The sequence below is a fragment of the Canis lupus genome, chromosome 1 (assembly GCF_011100685.1).
Source record: "Canis lupus familiaris isolate Mischka breed German Shepherd chromosome 1, alternate assembly UU_Cfam_GSD_1.0, whole genome shotgun sequence".
Taxonomy (NCBI): domain Eukaryota; kingdom Metazoa; phylum Chordata; class Mammalia; order Carnivora; family Canidae; genus Canis; species Canis lupus.
The window spans coordinates 3061156-3084949 of record NC_049222.1 but is presented as its reverse complement, the minus strand read 5'-3'; the positions used below and the strand labels follow the sequence as shown (position 1 = coordinate 3084949).

At 44.8% G+C, this 23794-nt stretch overlaps 2 long non-coding RNA genes across 6 annotated transcripts in view; one reads left to right on the top strand and one right to left on the bottom strand.

Moving 5' to 3' along the window:
- Positions 1-1612: 1612 nt before the first annotated feature.
- Positions 1613-16275, top strand: LOC119870510. The gene is made up of 3 exons (XR_005353305.1): positions 1613-1664; positions 7888-8041; positions 12329-16275. It is a non-coding gene; the product is annotated as an uncharacterized LOC119870510 (long non-coding RNA).
- A 741-nt stretch (positions 16276-17016) lies between these two features.
- LOC102156552 overlaps positions 17017-23794 on the bottom strand; it is a 31729-nt gene continuing 24951 nt past the window's right edge. For 2 of the 5 annotated variants that reach the window (XR_005353302.1, XR_005353300.1), the window contains 3 exons: positions 23581-23748; positions 22142-23130; positions 17019-17473 (listed from right to left, as the gene is read on the bottom strand). This is a non-coding gene — a long non-coding RNA (uncharacterized LOC102156552). Of the gene's footprint in view, positions 17474-22141; positions 23131-23580; positions 23749-23794 lie in introns of all 5 variants that reach the window. The other 3 variants (XR_005353303.1, XR_005353299.1, XR_005353298.1) reach the window with 3 other exon arrangements.

Genomic DNA, 23794 nt, shown 5'->3' with positions numbered 1-23794 from the left:
TAAATATTGTGCAGACTCATTATATAAACACTTATCAAGAGTTTACTACATGCCTGTCATTTTGCTAAGCAACATGGAGGGTATGGCAGTGTGTGAAACACAGCCCTTGGCCTCAGTGGGCTTTCACTATTTTCCCTAATGAGCTTCATTGACTATTCATTGTAAAACCAGCGGTGAGGAGAGGCATTCTTTGACAGTTCTTCCAATTACTGATATTTGTTATTTGGTTCCCTGTAGCCACACACACACACACACACACACAAATTCTCTAAATTAATAATTTTTTAAAGTGTCCATGTCATGAGAAATATAAAAGGTTTCTCTGCAGATCCTGGGCCCGTGGAAATAGCAGCTCTGAGCATGAAAGGCTGAGCCTCCATGAATTTCTGATTGGTCCTTTTGTCTCAAAATACTTGGAGGGAGATGATGGGGAGGCAGTATTTCTAAAGACAATACAGTGTTTTGAGATAGCCCACCCCTCATTCTGTTCAAATACAAAGGAAAAGGAAAGGTTACAAACCTGAAGTAATGTAAGGGGAAACCTAGGCTCTGAAAATAGCACAAAGAATCAGGGTAATGGCCCATTGTTTCGGTAGTTCCCTGAATTCTTGCAAAGAGGCAGCAAGGAAATACCTATCAATAGAAACTCAGTTATTAAGCTTCTTATTAAATTGAATAACCAGAGAACAAGTTAATGCTAATTGCATTTTTTTATTAGACCCGAAGTCTTGGCCATTGTTCACAGCCCTTGATCATTCAGAGTCATATCCATATCAATAAATTAATACAAATCCAATTCATGTGCATTCTCTCTGTCCATTCCTGTTTTCTTTCTCTTCCCATCTGCTTTCCTTCCTTCCTTCCTACTTTTCTCTCAATTGTATTTTTGTTCACTTTGCCTTCTTTCCCACAATTGCCCTTAGGCCCAGCCAGTTTTCTGTAGTCATTAACATTTCGTGGTCCCACAGCGTCACTAGCCCAGTGCTTCTGAAATGTCAGCATGCCCACAAATGAACTGTGAGTCTTGTGGAAATGCAGATCTTGTCTCAGTAACTCTGGAGCAAGCCTGGGAATCTGCATCCTTGACAAGCTCCTCTGAGTGGCCCACACAGAGAGCAAAGACAGGGATTTCTGGATGAGACTCCGCCCTCCCCCCCCCACACACACACACTCACCAGCACCCTTGTGATGTTCAAATGTTGTTCCTTTCCTTTCAGGGAGGAGAAGATACCAAGGAGGTAGGTAGTAGGCAAGGGGAGATGTGAGGGCATGGAAGAGGTAGCCTCTGGAGGGAGCATCCTGGCTGGATTTACTTCTTTCCACATTAGGAATCCAACAGGTGACTGGCCGAGGGGATGAAATGAACAGCTACAAAACAAGGCCTTCACAGAACTCTGGATGGAGACCCTAGAGTATTCTCTGAATTCACATACTACCAGCGGATTGGTGGGCTCCATCCATGTACTTCCCATTGCTGTGATTATAACCATTCCCTGAGGGGGGGAGGAGCAAGATGGCGGAGGAGTAGGGTCCCCAAATCACCTGTCTCCACCAAACTACCTAGAAAACCTTCCAATCATCCTGAAAATCTATGAATTCGGCCTGAGGTTTAAAGAGAGACCAGCTGGAATGCAACAGTGAGAAGAGTTCGTGCTTCTATCAAGGTAGGAGACGGGAAAAAGAAATAAAGGAACAAAGGCCTCCAAGGGGGAGGGGCCCGCGAGGAGCCGGGCTGAGGCCGGGGCGAGGGTCCCCAGGACAGGAGAGCCCCGTCCCGGAGACGCAGGAGCTGCACCGACCTTCCCGGGCGGAAAGAGGCTCCAGGGAGGTGGAGCAGGACCCGGGAGGGCGAGGATGCCCTCGGGCTCCCGGGGACAGTAACAGCAACTGCGCACCCAGGAGAGTGCGCCGAGCTCCCTAAGGGCTGCAGCGCGCACGGCGGGACCCGGCGGGACCCGGAGCAGCTGAAGGGGCTCGGGCGGCGGCTCCGCGGAGGGGGCTGCGCGGCCCCGGGAGCAGCTCGGAGGGGCTCGGGCAGAGGAAGAGGCTCCGTGCAGAGGGGGCTGCGCGGTTCCAGGAGCAGCTCGGAGGGGCTCGGGCGGCGGCTCCGCGGAGGGGGCTGCGCGGCCCGGGAGCGCGAATCCACCAGCGCAGGCTCCGGAGCACAGGGCGCCGGGACACAGCCCAGGATCCGGCCTCCCCCGGGACAGGCAGAGGCCGGGAGGGCCCAGGACAGCGAGGACGCTCCTGCCCCAGCTGAGCACATCAGCGGCCCCGCCCGGAGCCTCCAGGCCCTGCAGACGGAGTTCCTGCCGGAGCTGAATCCAGGTTTCCAGAGCTGCCCCGCCACTGGGGCTGTTCCTCCTGCGGCCTCAGGGGGTAAACAACCCCCACTGAGCCCTGCACCAGGCAGGGGCACAGCAGCTCCCCCAACTGCTAACACCTGAGAATCAGCACAGCAGGCCCCTCCCCCAGAAGACCAGCTAGACTGACTGACAACTTCCAGGAGAAGCCAAGGGACTTAAAGAACACAGAATCAGAAGATACTCCCCGGTGGTTCTTCTTCTTTTTTTTTGTTGTTGTTTTGTTTTGCTTTTTGATTTGTTTCCTTCCCCCACCCCCTTTTTTTCTCCTTTCTTTTCTTTCTCTTTTTCTTCTCTCTCTTTTTTTTTTTTCGTTTTTTTTTCTTCCCTTTTTTTCTCTCTTTCTCTTTTCTTTCCTTCTTTCTTTCCTCTCTTTTTCTCTTTTTCCCAATACAACTTGCTTTCGGCCACTCTGCACTGAGCAAAATGACTAGAAGGAAAACCTCACCTCAAAAGAAAGAATCAGAAACAGTCCTCTCTCCCACAGAGTTACAAAATCTGGATTACAATTCAATGTCAGAAAGCCAATTCAGAAGCACTATTATACAGCTACTGGTGGCTCTAGAAAAAAGTATAAAGGACTCAAGAGACTTCATGACTGCAGAATTTAGAGCTAATCAGGCAGAAATTAAAAATCAATTGAATGAGATGCAATCCAAACTAGAAGTCCTAACGACGAGGGTTAACGAGGTGGAAGAACGAGTGAGTGACCTAGAAGACAAGTTGATAGCAAAGAGGGAAACTGAGGAAAAAAGAGACAAACAATTAAAAGACCATGAAGATAGATTAAGGGAAATAAACGACAGCCTGAGGAAGAAAAACCTACGTTTAATTGGAGTTCCCGAGGGCGCCGAAAGGGACAGAGGGCCAGAATATGTATTTGAACAAATTCTAGCTGAAAACTTTCCTAATCTGGGAAGGGAAACAGGCATTCAGATCCAGGAAATAGAGAGATACCCCCCTAAAATCAATAAAAACCGTTCAACACCTCGACATTTAATTGTGAAGCTTGCAAATTCCAAAGATAAAGAGAAGATCCTTAAAGCAGCAAGAGACAAGAAATCCCTGACTTTTATGGGGAGGAGTATTAGGGTAACAGCAGACCTCTCCACAGAGACCTGGCAGGCCAGAAAGGGCTGGCAGGATATATTCAGGGTCCTAAATGAGAAGAACATGCAACCAAGAATACTTTATCCAGCAAGGCTCTCATTCAAAATGGAAGGAGAGATAAAGAGCTTCCAAGACAGGCAGCAACTAAAAGAATATGTGATCTCCAAACCAGCTCTGCAAGAAATTTTAAGGGGGACTCTTAAAATTCCCCTTTAAGAAGAAGTTCAGTGGAACAGTCCACAAAAACAAAGACTGAATAGATATCATGATGACACTAAACTCATATCTCTCAATAGTAACTCTGAATGTGAACGGGCTTAATGACCCCATCAAAAGGCGCAGGGTTTCAGACTGGATAAAAAAGCAGGACCCATCTATTTGCTGTCTACAAGAGACTCATTTTAGACAGAAGGACACCTACAGCCTGAAAATAAAAGGTTGGAGAACCATTTACCATTCGAATGGTCCTCAAAAGAAAGCAGGGGTAGCCATCCTTATATCAGATAAACTAAAATTTACCCCAAAGACTGTAGTGAGAGATGAAGAGGGACACTATATCATACTTAAAGGATCTATTCAACAAGAGGACTTAACAATCCTCAATATATATGCCCCGAATGTGGGAGCTGCCAAATATATAAATCAATTATTAACCAAAGTGAAGAAATACTTAGATAATAATACACTTATACTTGGTGACTTCAATCTAGCTCTTTCTATACTCGATAGGTCTTCTAAGCAAAACATCTCTAAAGAAACGAGAGCTTTAAATGATACACTGGACCAGATGGATTTCACAGATATCTACAGAACTTTACATCCAAACTCAACTGAATACACATTCTTCTCAAGCGCACATGGAACTTTCTCCAGAATAGACCACATATTGGGTCACAAATCGGGTCTGAACCGATACCAAAAGATTGGGATTGTCCCCTGCATATTCTCGGACCATAATGCCTTGAAATTAGAACTAAATCACAACAAGAAGTTTGGAAGGACCTCAAACACGTGGAGGTTAAGGACCATCCTGCTAAAAGATAAAAGGGTCAACCAGGAAATTAAGGAAGAATTAAAAAGATTCATGGAAACTAATGAGAATGAAGATACAACCGTTCAAAATCTTTGGGATGCAGCAAAAGCAGTCCTAAGGGGGAAATACATCGCAATACAAGCATCCATTCAAAAACTGGAAAGAACTCAAATACAAAAGCTAACCTTACAGATAAAGGAGCTAGAGAAAAAACAGCAAATAGATCCTACACCCAAGAGAAGAAGGGAGTTAATAAAGATTCGAGCAGAACTCAACGAAATCGAGACCAGAAGAACTGTGGAACAGATCAACAGAACCAGGAGTTGGTTCTTTGAAAGAATTAATAAGATAGATAAACCATTAGCCAGCCTTATTAAAAAGAAGAGAGAGAAGACGCAAATTAATAAAATCATGAATGAGAAAGGAGAGATCACCACCAACACCAAGGAAATACAAACGATTTTAAAAACATATTATGAACAGCTATACGCCAATAAATTAGGCAATCTAGAAGAAATGGACGCATTCCTGGAAAGCCACAAACTACCAAAACTGGAACAGGAAGAAATAGAAAACCTGAACAGGCCAATAACCAGGGAGGAAATTGAAGCAGTCATCAAAAACCTCCCAAGACACAAGAGTCCAGGGCCAGATGGCTTCCCAGAAGAATTTTATCAAACGTTTAAAGAAGAAATCATACCTATTCTCCTAAAGCTGTTTGGAAAGATAGAAAGAGATGGAGTACTTCCAAATTCGTTCTATGAAGCCAGCATCACCTTAATTCCAAAGCCAGACAAAGACCCCGCCAAAAAGGAGAATTACAGACCAATATCCCTGATGAACATGGATGCAAAAATTCTCAACAAGATACTGGCCAATAGGATCCAACAGTACATTAAGAAAATTATTCACCATGACCAAGTAGGATTTATCCCTGGGACACAAGGCTGGTTCAACACCCGTAAAACAATCAATGTGATTCATCATATCAGCAAGAGAAAAACCAAGAACCATATGATCCTCTCATTGGATGCAGAGAAAGCATTTGACAAAATACAGCATCCATTCCTGATCAAAACTCTTCAGAGTGTAGGGATAGAGGGAACATTCCTCGACATCTTAAAAGCCATCTATGAAAACCCCACAGCAAATATCATTCTCAATGGGGAAGCACTGGGAGCCTTTCCCCTAAGATCAGGAACAAGACAGGGATGTCCACTCTCACCACTGCTATTCAACATAGTACTGGAAGTCCTAGCCTCAGCAATCAGACAACAAAAAGACATTAAAGGCATTCAAATTGGCAAAGAAGAAGTCAAACTCTCCCTCTTCGCCGATGACATGATACTCTACATAGAAAACCCAAAAGCCTCCACCCCAAGATTGCTAGAACTCATACAGCAATTCGGTAGCGTGGCAGGATACAAAATCAATGCCCAGAAGTCAGTGGCATTTCTATACACTAACAATGAGACTGAAGAAAGAGAAATTAAGGAGTCAATCCCATTTACAATTGCACCCAAAAGCATAAGATACCTAGGAATAAACCTCACCAAAGATGTAAAGGATCTATACCCTCAAAACTATAGAACACTTCTGAAAGAAATTGAGGAAGACACAAAGAGATGGAAAAATATTCCATGCTCATGGATTGGCAGAATTAATATTGTGAAAATGTCAATGTTACCCAGGGCAATATACACGTTTAATGCAATCCCTATCAAAATACCATGGACTTTCTTCAGAGAGTTAGAACAAATTATTTTAAGATTTGTGTGGAATCAGAAGAGACCCCGAATAGCCAGGGGAATTTTAAAAAAGAAAACTATAGCTGGGGGCATCACAATGCCAGATTTCAGGTTGTACTACAAAGCTGTGGTCATCAAGACAGTGTGGTACTGGCACAAAAACAGACACATAGATCAGTGGAACAGAATAGAGATCCCAGAAGTGGACCCTCAACTTTATGGTCAACTAATATTCGATAAAGGAGGAAAGACTATCCATTGGAAGAAAGACAGTCTCTTCAATAAATGGTGCTGGGAAAATTGGACATCCACATGCAGAAGAATGAAACTAGACCACTCTCTTGCACCATACACAAAGATAAACTCAAAATGGATGAAAGATCTAAATGTGAGACAAGATTCCATCAAAATCCTAGAGAAGAACACAGGCAACACCCTTTTTGAACTCGGCCATAGTAACTTCTTGCAAGATACATCCACGAAGGCAAAAGAAACAAAAGCAAAAATGAACTATTGGGACTTCATCAAGATAAGAAGCTTTTGCACAGCAAAGGATACAATCAACAAAACTCAAAGACAACCTACAGAATGGGAGAAGATATTTGCAAATGACATATCAGATAAAGGGCTAGTTTCCAAGATCTATAAAGAACTTATTAAACTCAACACCAAAGAAACAAACAATCCAATCATGAAATGGGCAAAAGACATGAACAGAAATCTCACAGAGGAAGACATAGACATGGCCAACATGCATATGAGAAAATGCTCTGCATCACTTGCCATCAGGGAAATACAAATCAAAACTACAATGAGATACCACCTCACACCAGTGAGAATGGGGAAAATTAACAAGGCAGGAAACAACAAATGTTGGAGAGGATGCGGAGAAAAGGGAACCCTCTTACACTGTTGGTGGGAATGTGAACTGGTGCAGCCACTCTGGAAAACTGTGTGGAGGTTCCTCAAACAGTTAAAAATAGACCTGCCCTACGACCCAGCAATTGCACTGTTGGGGATTTACCCCAAAGATACAAATGCAATGAAACGCCGGGACACCTGCACCCCGATGTTTCTAGCAGCAATGTCCACAATAGCCAAACTGTGGAAGGAGCCTCGGTGTCCAACGAAAGATGAATGGATAAAGAAGATGTGGTTTATGTATACAATGGAATATTACTCAGCTATTAGAAATGACAAATACCCACCATTTGCTTCAACGTGGATGGAACTGGAGGGTATTATGCTGAGTGAAGTAAGTCAGTCGGAGAAGGACAAACATTATATGTTCTCATTCATTTGGGGAATATAAATAATAGTGAAAGGGAAAATAAGGGAAGGGAGAAGAAATGTGTGGGAAATATCAGAAAGGGAGACAGAACGTAAAGACTGCTAACTCTGGGAAACGAACTAGGGGTGGTAGAAGGGGAGGAGGGCGGGGGGTGGGAGTGAATGGGTGACGGGCACTGGGTGTTATTCTGTATGTTAGTAAATTGAACACCAATAAAAAATAAATAAATAAAAAAAATAACCATTCCCTGATCACTTCCTGGGACCAATAAATGTCTAATTGAACCACTGCCAAGGCATATAAAGGATATTTGAGAAGTTAATGAGACATCTTGTTCTCTAGGATCAGGAGTTTCTCTGTTTGAAAGCCCACCACCCACCATCATTCATGATAAAGTCATGTAGGGAAAAAGAAGAAAGACTGAAAAATCCAGTTAACTGTTGCGGATGAGGGTGTGTATCCATGAACTGCACAGTGTGACCACCAGGACTTCAACGTGAGTCTCTACTTGGTTTGCTTCTTGGCTGCTTAGGTTGTGCTCTCAAGGGCCAGGCCCTCTGCAGTGGTGCATTTAAGCTGCTGGCAGCATTTACAGCCTGTGACATTTTAAGTCCAAGTGATAGGGCAATACTTAAGCACTGAAAATTTAAAATAATCTGTTTGATGACAGATCCCTTCCCTTTCAGTACAGTGATAGTGTCTTTAAATTTCTTTAGGATTCTTTCTTCATATTAACAATCAAGTGACTACTATGTTATAGTTGTTATAGTTGATGCAATTTGCAAATGGCTATAAAATAAACACACACAGTAATTATTATTTTGCTTTTCCTCATACTATTCCGATAGTAAGTCTGGGCCATTCTTGGCTGCTGCAGTAGGAACAAGTCATCAAAATTCGTCCCTTTCATCTGCTTCGGATTGAGTACTTGGGGCCAAGACCCCAGGCTGAAACTTTTATGCAACTACATGTCTCATATTTTCTGGGAGAGTTGTAATTTCAGAGACTCTGCTTTGTTATTTTTATCCATTCAAGTTTGCCAGGTCGTGAGTCTCCTTTTGTTATAGGACATCTTCTCTAAGGGTGTGTCCCTGGCAAAGAGGTATGTTAGGCCTTTAGTCAAGAAGCCTGATGAGAGAGTATAGACAGATCAAAACAAGTCTGTCCTTACAACTTCAAGGATGTACTGATGGTGCATCCATGATGCCATCTGCTCATGTAAGAGAGAAGTTTGCAATAACAAGTGGGTGAATGGGATATTTAAATGGTAAAAAGTGAAGTAAAAAATACTTTATTTTGAAGTTTAGGTGCTGGATATTTTTGTGTTCCTTTAAATATTTTTTAATCTTATTCTGGGACAAAATTAAATTACTTGGAAACATTTGATCCTTTCGGGTCTTGCTTTGAAGCTGCGTCAGGCAGAACCCAAACCATGCCTGGTTCAGGGCCAATGGGCCTCACTTCTGAGAGAGTAGCCTGTGAGTCCACTCAGTGCTCCAAGCCTCGTTAACATGAGTTACTTCATGGTCGGTGAATGCTGAGAATTTTTCTGATGGATCTTTCTGGTGGTTCTTTCCTGGCATTACATGCATGTGCTGATCAGTACACAGCTGAGACCAAGACGGAGCTTCTACTGACTTCTGTGCCTCTCTCCTCTCTGGTACATTGCCCTGGGAGTTCTAGGCCTTAGCCTCCCCAATTTCTCAATGCGTGTGGTCCTCAGGGAGACCACTGGGTGCTGCTTGGGCTCTCCCTCTGGGCATTGCAACCTGCCCAGTCTCTTCAGGCAGTGAGCCGGGGGCAGTCGTAGGGACCAACTTGCTTGTTTCCCTTCACACAGGAATCACTACCCTGTTGTGCTTATCATCCAGTGTCTGAAAACCCTTGTTTCTTGTGTCTTGTCCAAGTTAAAGGGGTAGGGTGTATCTGGTGACCATTGCTCTATCACAAGAGAAGCTGCTTCACCAGTTTCCATCCTCGATCCACTCAGGATCATCCATGTTACAGTGGCTCTCTTTCACTCCTTCTGGCTACCTTGCTGTGGTTCTGCTCAATTCTGCCTCGTACAAACTGCTTCTGAGCTCTGCTGCGAGGACTTGCATGAGCCAGGTAGGGAGCTTGGCTGCAGAGATGGCAAGGTAAGCACAGAATGGCTCTGTCTTTGAAAGGCTCAGAGTCCAGCCATGGGGAGTGAGGTTTTTCTTTGGGGGGGCGGGGGGAGGCAAAGAAACAAAAGTAAAGATTCAAGTAAATAACTAACCAGACTAATAAGATCTTACAGAAGACACATGTGCAAAGTGATAGAACACAAAAAAAGGAGTGAAACATTCTGGGGAGGACATGCATGCCAGGCCTTATTTAGAGAGGGGCCTGCTGATTTAGCAGCAGTCCAGACCAAAACCTAAGAGTGCTTGAATCTGACTGTACCAGTCATCTGTGGTCTTCTGGGAGAATTATAGAATGACCCGTGTTCCTAGCTGTGTGTGAAGCCCCATGTGGGGCTCAGACAAAGCCAAGGAGTCAACCTTTCTCAGGGGCCTGTATCCAACTCTTGACATCTGGCTGGAGCCCAGTTAGCCACATGGAGTCCTGGGTGTTGGCCAGCAGTTTGAGGCATACATGGAGAGAGGAAGCCGGCAGGGGGCTCCAGGTCCACTGACTCTTCCACTTGGGGAAAGGGACAGGTGGCAGAGCATCGTGGTGCCTCCTAGCATCCCAAACCCGGCCTTCTCATTGATGCAGCTCGGGGCACCCTGATCACCCTGACGGACAGCCCTTCTCCGTGGATTGGCAGAGGCCAGCTTAAAATTGGTGGTTGGAGAAAGAGCTCAACTGTTCCCTCTTATGAGGGAGCAGCATAGGGAATCGAGACCGAAAGAGTAGAAGTTAGCCAGGGGGTCGAGGGAGGGAAAGACATCCAGCACAGGAAGTGGTATGAGTACCCATGCTGCTGTGGCCTCGTCTGGGCACATGAGAAATGAACCAGTGGCCAGCATGTGGGGAGTGGTTTCCGGGTGCTGGGGCTGCTGTGACAACCACAGACTGACCAGCTTACACATCCTCTCACGGGCTGGAGGCTAGAAATCAGGGTCCAGGTGCTGGTGGGGTTGGCTGTTCTCTGGACTTGTGGAAGCAGCCTGTCTCATGCCTCTTTCCTAGCCTCTGACAATCTCTGGTGATCCTTGGCTTATTGACGTTTCTCCCTGACCTCTGCCTTCTTCATACCATCTTCACTGTGTGCATCTGTCTCGGTGTCCAGATTTCCCATTTTTGTGCAGATACCAGTAATGGTGGATTGGGACCCACCCTAGTGGTCTCATTTAAACCTGGTCACCTCTACAAAGATCCTATGTCCAAATAGAGGTCCTGGGAGTTAGGCCATCAACATATCTTGTTTGGTGTGGTGGGGAGACACAATTCAACTCATAATGGGAATATAAGAAACGTTTGGGATGTAAAAGAAAATACTGGTGTTGTGGTTTCATATACTAGGTCGAGAAGCTTAGGGCTCACGGTGAAGGCTCCTGAAACCCCTGAAAGCCTTTCAGCAGAAGAATGACAAAATTGTGTTTTAGAGAACAGCCCTGTCCTGAGCAGGTGAGGCTGGAGCAGGGATGGCAGATCAGAAGCTACATCACCGTGTAGGCCTCAATGCTCTGGGCCTGGGCATGGGCAGTAGTAGTAGGAATAGAAAGCAGGGCATATATTGTGAGAGACATTTTAAAAGCGTGGTAACCCATCAAATGAATTCACAGAGGTATTAAAGTACCTGTCTTGGTGTCTGAGAGGCCAGGGATGGGAAGGTAGGTAATCCAGGTTAGAGGCTTCTAGGCGTTCCCAGGGAGGGATGGTGGCGGCCTTGAAGTACAATTCCAAATACACACCGTGGGACATAGGTAAGACAGGTGGAGAAGACAGCCAGGACACGTGAGTGAGTACAACCTATAGATGGAGGATGGGAAACAGCAGGATCACTGTGTCCACCTGGAAGGGCTGTAACAGGAGGTAAAGAACAAACCAGGGGGTCCTAGTTGGACCTCTGTCTTACATGCTCCTACTAGAGAAGGGGCCACATGAAGTGTGTATACTCAGACAGGGGCACACTCACAGACTTATTCTGATGTCCCTGGAAGTGTTGTGTTTTTAGGCCACTTTTTGAAAGTCACACAAGGTATGACCCAAGAGCATCTGAAGCACATTGCGAGGGTTAATCTTATATGTCAACCTGGCTGGGCCGTGGTGCCCAAGTATTTGGTCCAACATTTTTCTGAATGTCCTGTGCAGGTGTTTTTTGAATAAAATTAACATTTAAATCATTTAACATTTAACAGACTGAGAAAAGCAGATTTCCCTGCATTATGTGATGGGTCTTATCTAATCAGTTAAAGGCCTTAATGGAAAAGGACTGACCTTCTGAAAAGAAGAAATTCTGCCAGCTGTCGGACTCACCTGCAACACCAACTTGTGCTGGGTCTCCAGCCTGCCATCCGATTGCAGATGCTGTACTTACCAGCCTCATGATCATCACTTAGATCACTAGCTGTATACACACACATCCTGTTGGCTCTATTTCTCTGGAGAGCCCTAATACACACATCACCTTGGTTGGTTCTAAATGTAGTGCTGTTTCCTCAGCCCAAAATGAGAACATGGATTGAAAGTTTTAAAAAAGCAACATTAAAAAAAAAAACAAAAAAACAATACATTGAAAATACGTTTTGGGTGTTAGGACTTTGTAGCACCAAGAAATAACACTTATCACGTCTCCTTTGCTTTCCTGCAGCTCATGGATGTTCCCTCGGCAGAGGCCCAGGACCCCGGGGAGAGGGCGAGAGCCCAGCACTGCCCAGGACACCTTCTTGTTGAGATGAAGGATCTGTGTTTTCCAAGCACTCGAGTTGCTCAGTCACCGAAGGCAGAGTTGACCAAGTGCCTGCATGTCAAGCTGCTGTCTTTAGCCTGTGCTTGTCCTGAGAAGTAGGCAGAGGCAGAGTGCAGCGAGTGGGCATGGTGTTCAGCTCGTCTCATTGTATCTCTAAGGAGAGGACTTCAGAACGAGGACCAGTGGCAGGTATCTCAGTTGGGAGAGGACACGGTTACACCGAAGCAGCAGCGGGCCTAACTAATAAGACACCTAACCAGGACAGTGAAGTGCATGCACAGTGCCATAAAAATACCTCCTGGACCCAGCCATCGGGAAGCGTGGACAGAGATGCTGGAGGTGGGAACAGGAGGGTACGCTGTCTTCTGAGGTTTTGTTTTTATTTTATTTATTTTTTTCATCTAAATTCAATTAATGTATAATGTATTTTTAGTTTCAGAGGTTTTGGAGTTTCAGGGATTCATCCTTCTTCTATAACATCCAGTGCTCATTTCATCACGTGCCCTCCTTCATTCCCATCTTCTGAGGTTTTAAAACATCCTCAGTCCAGGAAACTGTGAGGACCAGACGTGACCTTTGCCAGCTGGCTCTCCCCATTTTGCTTGGTTCTGAGGTAACTGGCACCATCTGTAATGGTGCAAGGAAGCTACTAGACAAGTTAGAATTCTTAATACTTCCGAGGGTAATGATGATTAATTTGCTTTATTTTGTTTTTAAATTACTGATAGTTTAGAAAAAGCTGGGGAAATCTGGCAAAATATTCAGTCAAGTAGTAAGTGGAAAAGTGTGTGGTGATGGTGTATGCAGTAAGACCTGAATTTTTAAAAATTGTCATGCTCAGCAGTGCATATAGAGTCATAGACATCCATTTATGAATGGTGAGATCCCAGGGATTATTTATTTCTTCATCTTTGCTCATGTGAACTTTCTTCAATGGATTGTATTAATTTGTAATAAGGAAAAATTTACAACCTTCTGAAAGGTAAAAGCTAAAGTTTTTTACAGAAGCTTGAAGCATTTATGTTTCAACACGCTCGCAGCATTAGAAAGGAACTCACGTAAAATGGAGAATATCATGCATAAACACATAACCACTTCTGAATCTCAGAAGGAGGCCCGTCATGACTTGCAACTCTGAAATCCTGATTCTGGAAGTGTCCCCGTCATGGATCAGTCCGTATCAGAATTTCAGTGTGCCACAGCTCGGTGGCCCAGCATTGGGTCAGGGACACCTAGCTGGCACCTACAGTGGTTTACGGTTTGAGGTAAGGCTTCTAGTATCACTATAACCGGTTTTATTTTTTCACCATGAATATATGAAGGAGTGTTTCAAATATGAGAGCAGAATTAAAAATGCAGATACCCTGGCCTCCAGGAAGGCTTGCCATGAGCCCCCAGCCTTTCTGCATGACATTCATGCCCTGGCCCACATGCAGTGGAACCTGAATCAAGAGGCATGGCCCGTTCTCGGTATTTTTTGTCACTGATTGTCACCCTCATTGAGCCTTGGCATGCAGCACTCCTGCCTCTTTATTAAATGCATTTGCACATGTGTGGGGTGTGGCCAGCACCTCGCAGGTTCTGCAAGAATGTTGCTCTGATTGGCAATAAACAGAGTCCTGGGGGCCCTGCCCCCGCCCCCTCCCATTCATGCCCTCTGTCCTGCCCTAGCTATCGGTCCGTGGGTTGTCAATCAGCAAAGTCCCCCTCACCCTGCAAGGCAGTGGTGCAAGAGAAGATGAGCAAAGTCCAGCCATCCACAGAGTACTCTTGGGCTTTACAGGACTCAGCTTGTAGGATCTGAAAATCCATGAGAGATTTTTAACCTCTAAGAGGTAACAGGTAGTCCTGAGAGGAGTCGTGTGAACAGGAATCCTTCTACCAGGCTTTCTCCACTGAGGTCCTGGTGCCAGTGGAGGTGGAGGTGACATGGTGGCAGCATGAGCTGAAGGCACCGACGGCCTGGGGCATCTGCAGGGAAGGTCTCCATCAGGGTCACCTGCACACAGAGCCCTCCACTGGGGGCACATCTCTCCACCAGGGGCACTTGTGGGCACACAGGCACCTGTGGGCACATCTCTCCATCATAGGCACCTTTGGGCACAGCTCTCCACCAGGGGCATTTGGGAGCACACCTCTCCATCACAGGCACCTGTGCGCAAAACCACTGGGAGCTATGGCAGGGGTTCAGACACAGGGTGACATCTACATCACTTTCTCCAGGACCACATGTGGGATCATGCTCCATGATAAGTTTACTTAGAGTTTAGGGTTTCATAGACATTATTTCTTCTCCACTTGAAAATATTATGGACAATACAAACACTAGAAATGTTTGTTAACCTCTTGTACTTCAAGATATCATTTCGTTGTAAATTTTTCAGACTATTTAAACAGGCATTCATCTTCTGTATTTAGAAGAAGGTTTAACTTCCTGTGAAAACTAATCCCTAAACAAAAGCGAAACAACAAGTAGTGCAGTGTGCAGCTGAATTAGTTCCACCTACAGGGGAGACCCAGGCCAGCAGATGGTGCCCTTCTTCTGGGGCCTCCTTCCCAGAGGCCACGAGTGGGCTCCCAGGAGACGCCCGCAGAGCAGCCAGCTGGGCACCTGCCTGATGGCTTCTTTTGTGGTTGGGTAGTTATGGCTCACACACAGCCTTCAGAAATCAGGTCCACCTTCTTCCAAATGTGTAAGCGCAGCAGCCCTCAGCAGTCCAGCTCTGCTCACCGCATAGTTCCTGTCCTGTTGGTTGACAGTGACTAACGCTGTCACTAACGTGGCACTCATCAAAGGCTGAGCTAGCTCAGATAGCTTACCTAAACGTCCAGCTGTCTCTTGATGAGCCAGGGATGTCAGTATGTGAGAGGGTTGGGCAGAAGTCATTGAGAGGAGGGAGAAGGTTCCAACAGAATCTTAAGTGATACAGCTTTTGAATAAATTAGATGTTGTTCTCTAGGTTGGTATGAACGTTAATAATAAAATTATTTCATTTCCCTTTTCTAATTTGAAATTCGGGTTGAAAATGTTTTTAGCACATAAAACATGCATGGTGAGAGGTCTGTACACAGTTAGTCTGCCTCCGAGGGGCTGCCTGCATGGTGATGTCCCGTCAACTCAGAACAGCCGATCCACACCCATGGGAAACACTTTCCTCGTGCGGCATACATTCTACCTCTGGTCCTTCTTTTGGGGAATGCCCCGGATCTCCTTTTCAAAATGCAAGTGTCTGTAAAGGGCTGATTGTCATACTGTCATCAACATTGTTGCTACCATGGCATGACTTGGCAGACTGCTTTTCAGAATGTCAGTTCTCTGGGGATGGTGTTGACGCAGACTTGTACATTTTGTTGGGTATGAAACACTGAGGAATCCTGGTCTTGGGGGAAGGGGAGATGGAGGGGAGCCTCTCAGAAGCCAGGAGGGAATTCGGTGACCTGGGTGAAGGCACCACTGCCTTCTGTTGTGTTGTGTTTGTGTGTTGCAAAGGAAGGCTGTACCCAGAATCACAGGGGATGGGACAAAGGGACCAGCAGTCATCCTACCCTCCTGTCTTTTTATAAAGGGCACATGGGAAAGGAGAGAGACAACACAGGCTAGTGACAGCTCATTGACCATGTCCATGTTGCCAGGTTTGCTTTCATGTTTCATTGATTTTTTTTTCTGATTAAAAATTAGACACTTCTCATTACAGAACATTCAGAGAATACAGAATGGGCACCAAGAATAAAATCAGGGGTGTCTGGGTTGCTTAGTGGGTTAAGTGTCTTACTCTCGATTTTAGCTCAGGTCATGATCTCAGGGTGGTGAGATTGAGCTCCACGTTGGGCTCTCCACAGGGTGCGGTGCTTGCTTAAGATTCTCTCTCTCCGATACCACTTCACACCAGTGAGAATGGGGAAAATTAATAAGACAGGAAACAACAAATGTTGGAGAGGATGTGGAGAAAGGGGAACCCTCTTGCACTGTTGGTGGGAATGTGAACTGGTGCAGCCACTCTGGAAAACTGTGGAGGTTCCTCAAAGAGTTAAAAATAGACCTGCCCTATGACCCAGCAATTGCACTGCTGGGGATTTACCCCAAAGATACAGATGCATTGAAACTCTGGGACACCTGCACCCCGATGTTTATAGCAGCGATGGCCACAAGAGCCAAACTATGGAAGGAGCCTCGATGTTCTTCGACAGATGAATGGATAAAGAAGATGTGGTCTATATATACAATGGAATATTCCTCAGCCATTAGAAATGACAAATACCCACCGTTTGCTTCAATGTGGATGGAACTGGAGGGTATTATGCTGAGTGAAGTAAGTCAATCGGAGAAGGACAAACATTATATGGTTTCTTTCATTCGGAGAATATAAAAAATAGTGAAAGGGATTAAAGGGGAAAGGAGAGAAAATGAGTGGGAAATATCAGAGAGAGTGACAGGACATGAGAGACTCCTAACTCTGGGAAATGAACAAGGAGTAGTGGAAAGGGGAGGTGGGCGGGAAGACGGGGCGACTGGGTGATGGGCACTGAGGGGGGCACTTGACGGGATAAGCACTGGGTGTTATACTACATGTTGGCAAATCGAACTCCAATTAAAAAAAAAAAAGATTATCTTTCTCCCTCTGCCCCTCCACACCTTAAATAAATAAATAAACAAATAAATAAATAAAATCAAAATCCTATGAAAGATGGTTACCCAATGGAGACCAGCAGCTTAGAAGTGACCTTTCAGAACAGCAGAGTGGACAGGCTGGAGGATCCGGGTGACCCTTCTATATTCCAACACCCCCCACGGGCCATGTTTTCTGACATTCTTCTCTCCAGTCCATGGCCAGGTGTTTGAAGCTTTGCCTCTGCTGCTTCTCCACGTTCAAGGACAGAAGGAAAATGGCTGTCCTCTGCTTCATCCTGCAAGTGTTGCTCACTTCTGTCCCCAGGTGGGATCATCCAACCACCAACTTCGGGGAACCCTGGTTCACTGGGAAGTTTAATTGTCATGATGGCCATTTTAAAACCCCAACAAAAGCTTCCTGGATTTGAAAAAACATCCTGTAAGACAAAAATGGTTTTTAAAAAATGTTCTAATTCTAGTTTTAAAGGTATTTAATCAAAATAACTTCCTCTTCTAGATAGTCCTTTAGATCCTATGGAATATGCTATGCCACGTTTTAATGAGCATCCCATTTTACCCATGGACTATTGAGATTCTTAAAAAGAATTTTTCTGGGAAATGCCACGGCAGCTTACATGCATCCCAGCAGTACTCCTGCCAAAGCATTGTTTATTTGCTGTAAGTGTTGTGCATCATGGATGAAGACCTTCCCAAAGTGAAGGAATGTGAAGTAAATCTCTTGCTTTAATGTCAAGTCCAGTTTCTTGCTGCATATTTCTCAAAATGAAGCTCTCGTTCTCAATATAATGCTTATTCCACCTTGACTCCAAGAAAGCATTGCTATACATACTTCTGCACTTCTAGTAGGATCTTCCCTTTTTTTCTTTCTTTTTGAACTTGAAATAGATTTTAGGCCTTCCTATGAAAAGAAATGTTTTTAATCTTCAAGCATTGCATTTAGTGGTAGTCATCAGGTGTTACTTCAGAGAGCAACTTGCTGTGAGAGGGAGCTATCTGGTTCACTACATGGTACGTGAAACATGCCAACCAAAATCCTCTTGGGGTACACTCTGCTGTGGTGGCACAAGGAGACCAAATATCTTTAGTTATATCATCAAAGAAACTGAATCATATATGTCCATAAGATGAGATTAGGGAATGGAGGTCAAAGGTGTGGACTTGGCATGACTGGACTAGTGTACCTGGCTATTCCTTTATTTGCTCTTTACCCTCTCTCAGCCGGGGGTGGGGGTGGGTAGGTAAGGGCTGCTCCTACATAGGGTTCTTCTCCCCTCCACTGCTGAGAGTCTTCCTGTGGAGGAGGAGACTGCGAGGTACTATCTGCACCCACCCAGGGGGTGAGGGTCAGTGTAGGGCTCCCAGTGTGTAAGGGACCTGGAGGACCAGAGGCCCTAGGCAGCCTCGGTGTCCAGCATCTGGACAACCTAGCAGAGCTCTGGGGGCCTGCAGCTGGTGCTGGCAGGCCTGGGAGGAGCTGCAGGCTGGCCAGACATCAGGCTGACAGCAGCAAGACACCTTCTAGAAACTGCTCTAGAAATCACCCCAAGAGGGAAGGCACTCTAGTTGCTCTGCCTTGTTCAAGGCCCCTAATCATGACTTGGCCTAATCATGACTTGGCCTAGTGAGGTGAGTTGGGCTGGGCTGACCCAACTGCTGATGCCTTGAAGGACCATACGTGACAGCTGCATCCAGTTTCTAGAAGCTTCATGGTGTGAGCCACAGGGTTGTAAGCAGTATTTTCACATGTTCCCTTTCCTGGATGTGACTCCTAACATCTCAGAAAACAGGCTAGATCTTAATTCTCATACTGGCAATGGAGCAAGATGCCCTCCCCACCTAAACCCTGGGTGGTTACTTTGGCCTCTAAATGCCAGTAGCACTGGTAGCTTCAGCATCTACTCACATTTTCATTAGTGGTCTTGATGATGATGGTGATGACGATGATAAAATACACACAAATTACTATGGCAACCACTGTTAAGTATAGAGTTGAAGGGCGTTACATTCACATGAATGTGCAGCCGTCACCACCGTCCATCTCCAGAACTTTTTCATTATCCCGAACTGAGATTCTTGCTATCTTGTTGTATGAATAATTTCTTTTGTTCTATTTCGTCTTGCCAAATAGACTGTTAATCCTTTGAGAACAGGAAAGAGTGTACGCAGGTCCCAGCACGCGTCCCATTTGTAATGGGAACTCCAGTGAATATCTGATGGCTATCAGATGCATCTTTGTGGATGTCTGCTGAGCACTCAGCTTTTCAGCTTCCTCAGGTGCAGAGTCCCTGTGTATTAAACTTGACCACAAATCCCAGGCTGTCACTGACTGGGTCAGTACTGGGTCCCTGACCAACCAGGACCAATAACGGTCACTTTTCAAGGCCTCAGTTTGGGACAGTCTAACTTATTTCAGTATGTGATGGGAAATATAACATTGAACTGAAAAGCTGTGGAGTTCCTAGACTTCAGATAGATGAGACTCTGTGATGAGATGAAAGAGAAAGAAAGAACGTGCGTGTGAGACAATGTGTGTGTGAGGATGTATTTGAGGGGTGCCTGGATGGCTCAGATGATTAAACATATTCCTTGGGCTCAGGTCATGATCTCGAGGTCCCAGGATTGAGTCCCCATTGGGGATCCGGGCTCAGTGGGGAGTCTGCTTCTCCGGCCCCCTCTGCCACAGCTCCCCCTGCTTGTGCACTCTCTCTCTCACAAATGAACACATAAAAAAATACACATTAAGAAAAGAAGAAAGAATGTACTTGAGAGTCTGTTGGCAAATGTATGTGTAATAAAATGTATGAGAGTGTGTATGTAAGAGTGCATATAAAAAAATAAGAGTGCATGTATGTAGGAGTGTGAAGGTGTGAGAATGTGCGTGAGAACTCTGTGTGTAAAAGGGAATTGTGAGTTTGAGAGTTGTATAAGAGAATATATTTGTGAGATAGTGTATATCTGAGAGTATGTGTGAGTGGAAGTATGAAAATATTTGTGAGAATGCATGTATGAGAGACTGGGCTGTGCGTGTGTGATAACGGGGACTGGGCGTGTGACAGAGAGGTGGTGCGTACGTGAGAAAATCATGTGTTGAATGTGAGAGAATGTGAGAGAGTGTGTATGAGAATGTTGTGAGAAGACGTGAGATACTGTCTGCGTGTGTGTGAGAGTATGTGAAAGTGTGTGTGGTAACGTGAAATAGGTTGTGAGCATGGGATTGTGAGTGTGTGCAAGCACGTGAATGAGAATGTAGGAGAGAGTTGTGAGAGAATATGTGTGTGAGGGTGTGTGAGTGGTTGCAAGAGTGAATATGAGGATTGCATATGGGTGTATGTGTTGAAATATGTGAGAATGCATGTATGAAAGAGTACTTGAGTGTAAGTGTGAGGATGTGTATTGGATGAGAGTACACATTTGTGATTATGGAAAAGAATGTAGAAGTGAAAATCTGTATAACAGCACGTATTGAAAGAATGTGCTTGTTAGAATGTGTGTGAAAGAGTACAAGAATGTGAATGTATGTGAGCATGAGAGTGTGTGGGCAAGCGTGTGAAAGAGTGCTTATAGTTATGTGTGGGAGCAAATGTGTGTGAGAGAACATGTTAGAGTGTGTGAAAATATGTAAGAATGTAAGAGGATGAGTGTGAAAGTTGTGTGAGAGAATGTGAGTGTGTTGAGAATGTGAGAGTATATGGAGAGTGGGCTGTGTGTGAGTGAGTGGTTGTGAGTTTGAGTGTGTTTGAGTGTGAGATTATGTGTGAGGGAGAACACATGGGTGAATGTGTGTAACAATATGCATGTGAGTGTGAGAACGTATATGAGAGTGAATGAGAGTCTGTGTATGAGCCTAGTGTGGCAATTAGCCATTTCTTCTGATGCCACTATTTCTTAAAATCATCCCTTTTCACAATTACTTTTTACCTTCTTCCTGTGATTTTAACTGTTTATTCTTCTGTTTTGCCAGAGCACATCTTTGAGAAAAAAAGAGAGAGAGAGAGAGAGAGACTTGCAGACACTAGGAGACTGGCATGTTCAAGTGTCTGCTCTGTCACACCCAACAACAGTTCACCCAGAAATCCAGTGCTGGATGTGAATTGTTTCCCCTCAGAATTTGGACACTGGTCCATTTTTGTCTTTGAGAAGTCCAATGCCATTTTGATTTTGGAACTTTTTAAAAGCTAAGAGTGGCCTATATTTTTTCCCTTCTCTTTCCCCTGGAGGAAATCCTGGGATCCTGCCTTTATCAGCACCATTCTTAAATTGCACGGTTAGGTACTTGATGGAAGTCTGTTCATTGGGCAGATATTTGGTGGGTTCTTTCAGTGTGGAACTTCATGTCCTTTAATTTGGGGAAATTTTCTGAGGTTTTTTTTCAATATTTTATCTATTTACTTATTTATTTGAGAGAGTGGGTGAGAGAGAGGGCATGAGTGGCAGGGATGGGCAGAAGGAGAGGGAGCAGCAGACTCCCTGCCAAGCAGGGACCCAGACACTGGGCTCGATTCAAAGACCCTGAGGTCATGACCTGAGGAAAGGCAGACACTTAACTGACTGAGCCACTAGGAGCCTCCTGGAGTTACTTCTTTTGTTATTTACTCCTCCATGGTGTTCAGGCTTGTTAACTTCTGTTTATCAGCAGTTGGACACCTTGAATTTATCTTCTAATTTTATCTTTTTTTTTTTTTTTTTTTTTTTTTTTTTTCTAATTTTATCTTATATTTTGATGTCTGTTTTCTTTTTCTACTTTCTGGGAGATTTCTTCAGTTACATCTGTAATGTTTCTGTTTCTGTTTTTTTTTTTTTTTTTTTAAGATTTTATTTATTTATTTACGAGAGACAGAGAGAAACAGAGTCAGAGACACAGGCAGAGGGAGAAGCAGGCTCCATGCAGGGAGCCTGATGTGGGACTCGATCCCGGGACTCTAGGATCACGCCCTGGGCCAAAGGCCGGCACCAAACCGCTGAGCCACCCAGAGATCCCCTGTTTCTGTTTTCATACTTTAATCTGCAAGAACTCTTTTTTATTCTTCCATGCTATATAAAAAGAATTCTTGCTCATGTGTGTTGGATAAACTGCATTCTCTTACCTCTGCAAGGACGTTAAGGATAGAAATATTTTCAAAGTGTTCTTTTGCTCCCTGCACTGTCTTTTCTTTTCCCTGAGTTCTTCTGCTCTGTTTGTTTTGTCTCTGTTTTCCATGCTGGAATATCTCCCCAAATGTGTGTCAGTGTTTACTTGTCCACATTAGCATGCATAAGTCACTATTCGAGAGTGAGTTAAAGCTGATGGGGAGCCCTGTAGTTGCCTGGTGGTCCTCACTCTAGAGTAGCAGTCAGCAGACATTTTCTGTAAGGGAGCAGATAGCACATGTTTTAGGCTGTGGAGGATATATAGTGTCTGTTGCCACCCCTCCACCCTCACTCTGCTGTTGTGGTGTGTTGTAACACGAATGAAGCCACAGACAACACGAAAATGAATGTGAAGGGCTATGTTCCAATTTATTTACAAAAGGGAGCAGTGGGCAGATCTCCTGGCAGGGTGCCTCCTCCCCCTTGCCCTCAGCTGTCCCTAGCATCCCTGGGACCAGAGCCTTCCTGAACAGGTTTCTCCAGTCTCTGGTATGGGTTGGGTGTGTTGGGTTGAGTAGTCGCCAGCACATGCAGGCTGAGGAAGCAGAACTGGGAGTTCCTGCAGACACCAAGACTGCTTGCAGGTTTTCCCTTTAAAGCCTCCTTCCAGGGGCAGCAGGAAGATCCCAAGGTGTTCACACCTCAGCTCGCCTCTGGTTGGCTCCCGTGAAGCTAATGTGGCATGAGCTTCCCCCAGTTGCTAAGTCATGTGCCGCATGTCCATCTACTCTCCATCTCCCCAAACTCCCCAATTTATCACTTCTGTTTGTTTGCCTTTTTTCTTAGGCATTAGTAACTGTTTTTCCCTTGCCGTCATTTTGGCACAACCTCAGGAGGATACCAGAATATCCTACGCATCTGATCTGCCATGTTTAAGCAGGGTTCTCCAGGGAAGTCGACATGTTGACAAAGGTCATGCGGAGGATGAAGTCAGGGGAAGAAAAATCTAAAAAGAAAACAAAATGGGAAAGAAGAGAGGATGGAGGCCAGGAAGTAAAACATTTGAATTTTGGGTTTCTTTCCACTAAACACGGGGCAGTGAAATGTTAAAGCCTCTTTTACTTAAGTCTTCATTCTCTCAATATTAAAAAAATAATAACCAGGAAGAAATAAAATAATAAATAGCACTGAGAGGTACAGTTTGCCTTAGAGACTGGAGCTGAAACACTGAGAGGTTTCTCCAGTTCCCTTTCTCCATGTTCGCATTCAGGGGAAGCCAAAAAAAATTGTACTAAACATGAAATATGACTTTCAGAGACCATTACTTCTGAGAATAGTATTATTTCTGACAATATTGCAGCCTTTTCTTCCTTCCCCAGGAAATTTTAAGGCAGGAGTCATACTGAGATCAGATGTAAAGTAATCATTGCTTCGGGATGACGTAGGTGTTAATCACCATGGTTGTCTGCCAAGGTGTCCTGTCATTCCAGCCATTCAGAGGGAGCGCAGTGCCGCTATCCGAGGGCTCCTGGATCGGGATGTAATGTCACTGTGACTAATTTTATGCAGCTAAAATGTCATGGGGCGCTCTCAGGATTAAATAATTGAGTCTTGAAGCGCCGTCCTTTGAGAAAGGAGAGAAAATAGTAACGTTCTCTAAACAAAAGCAT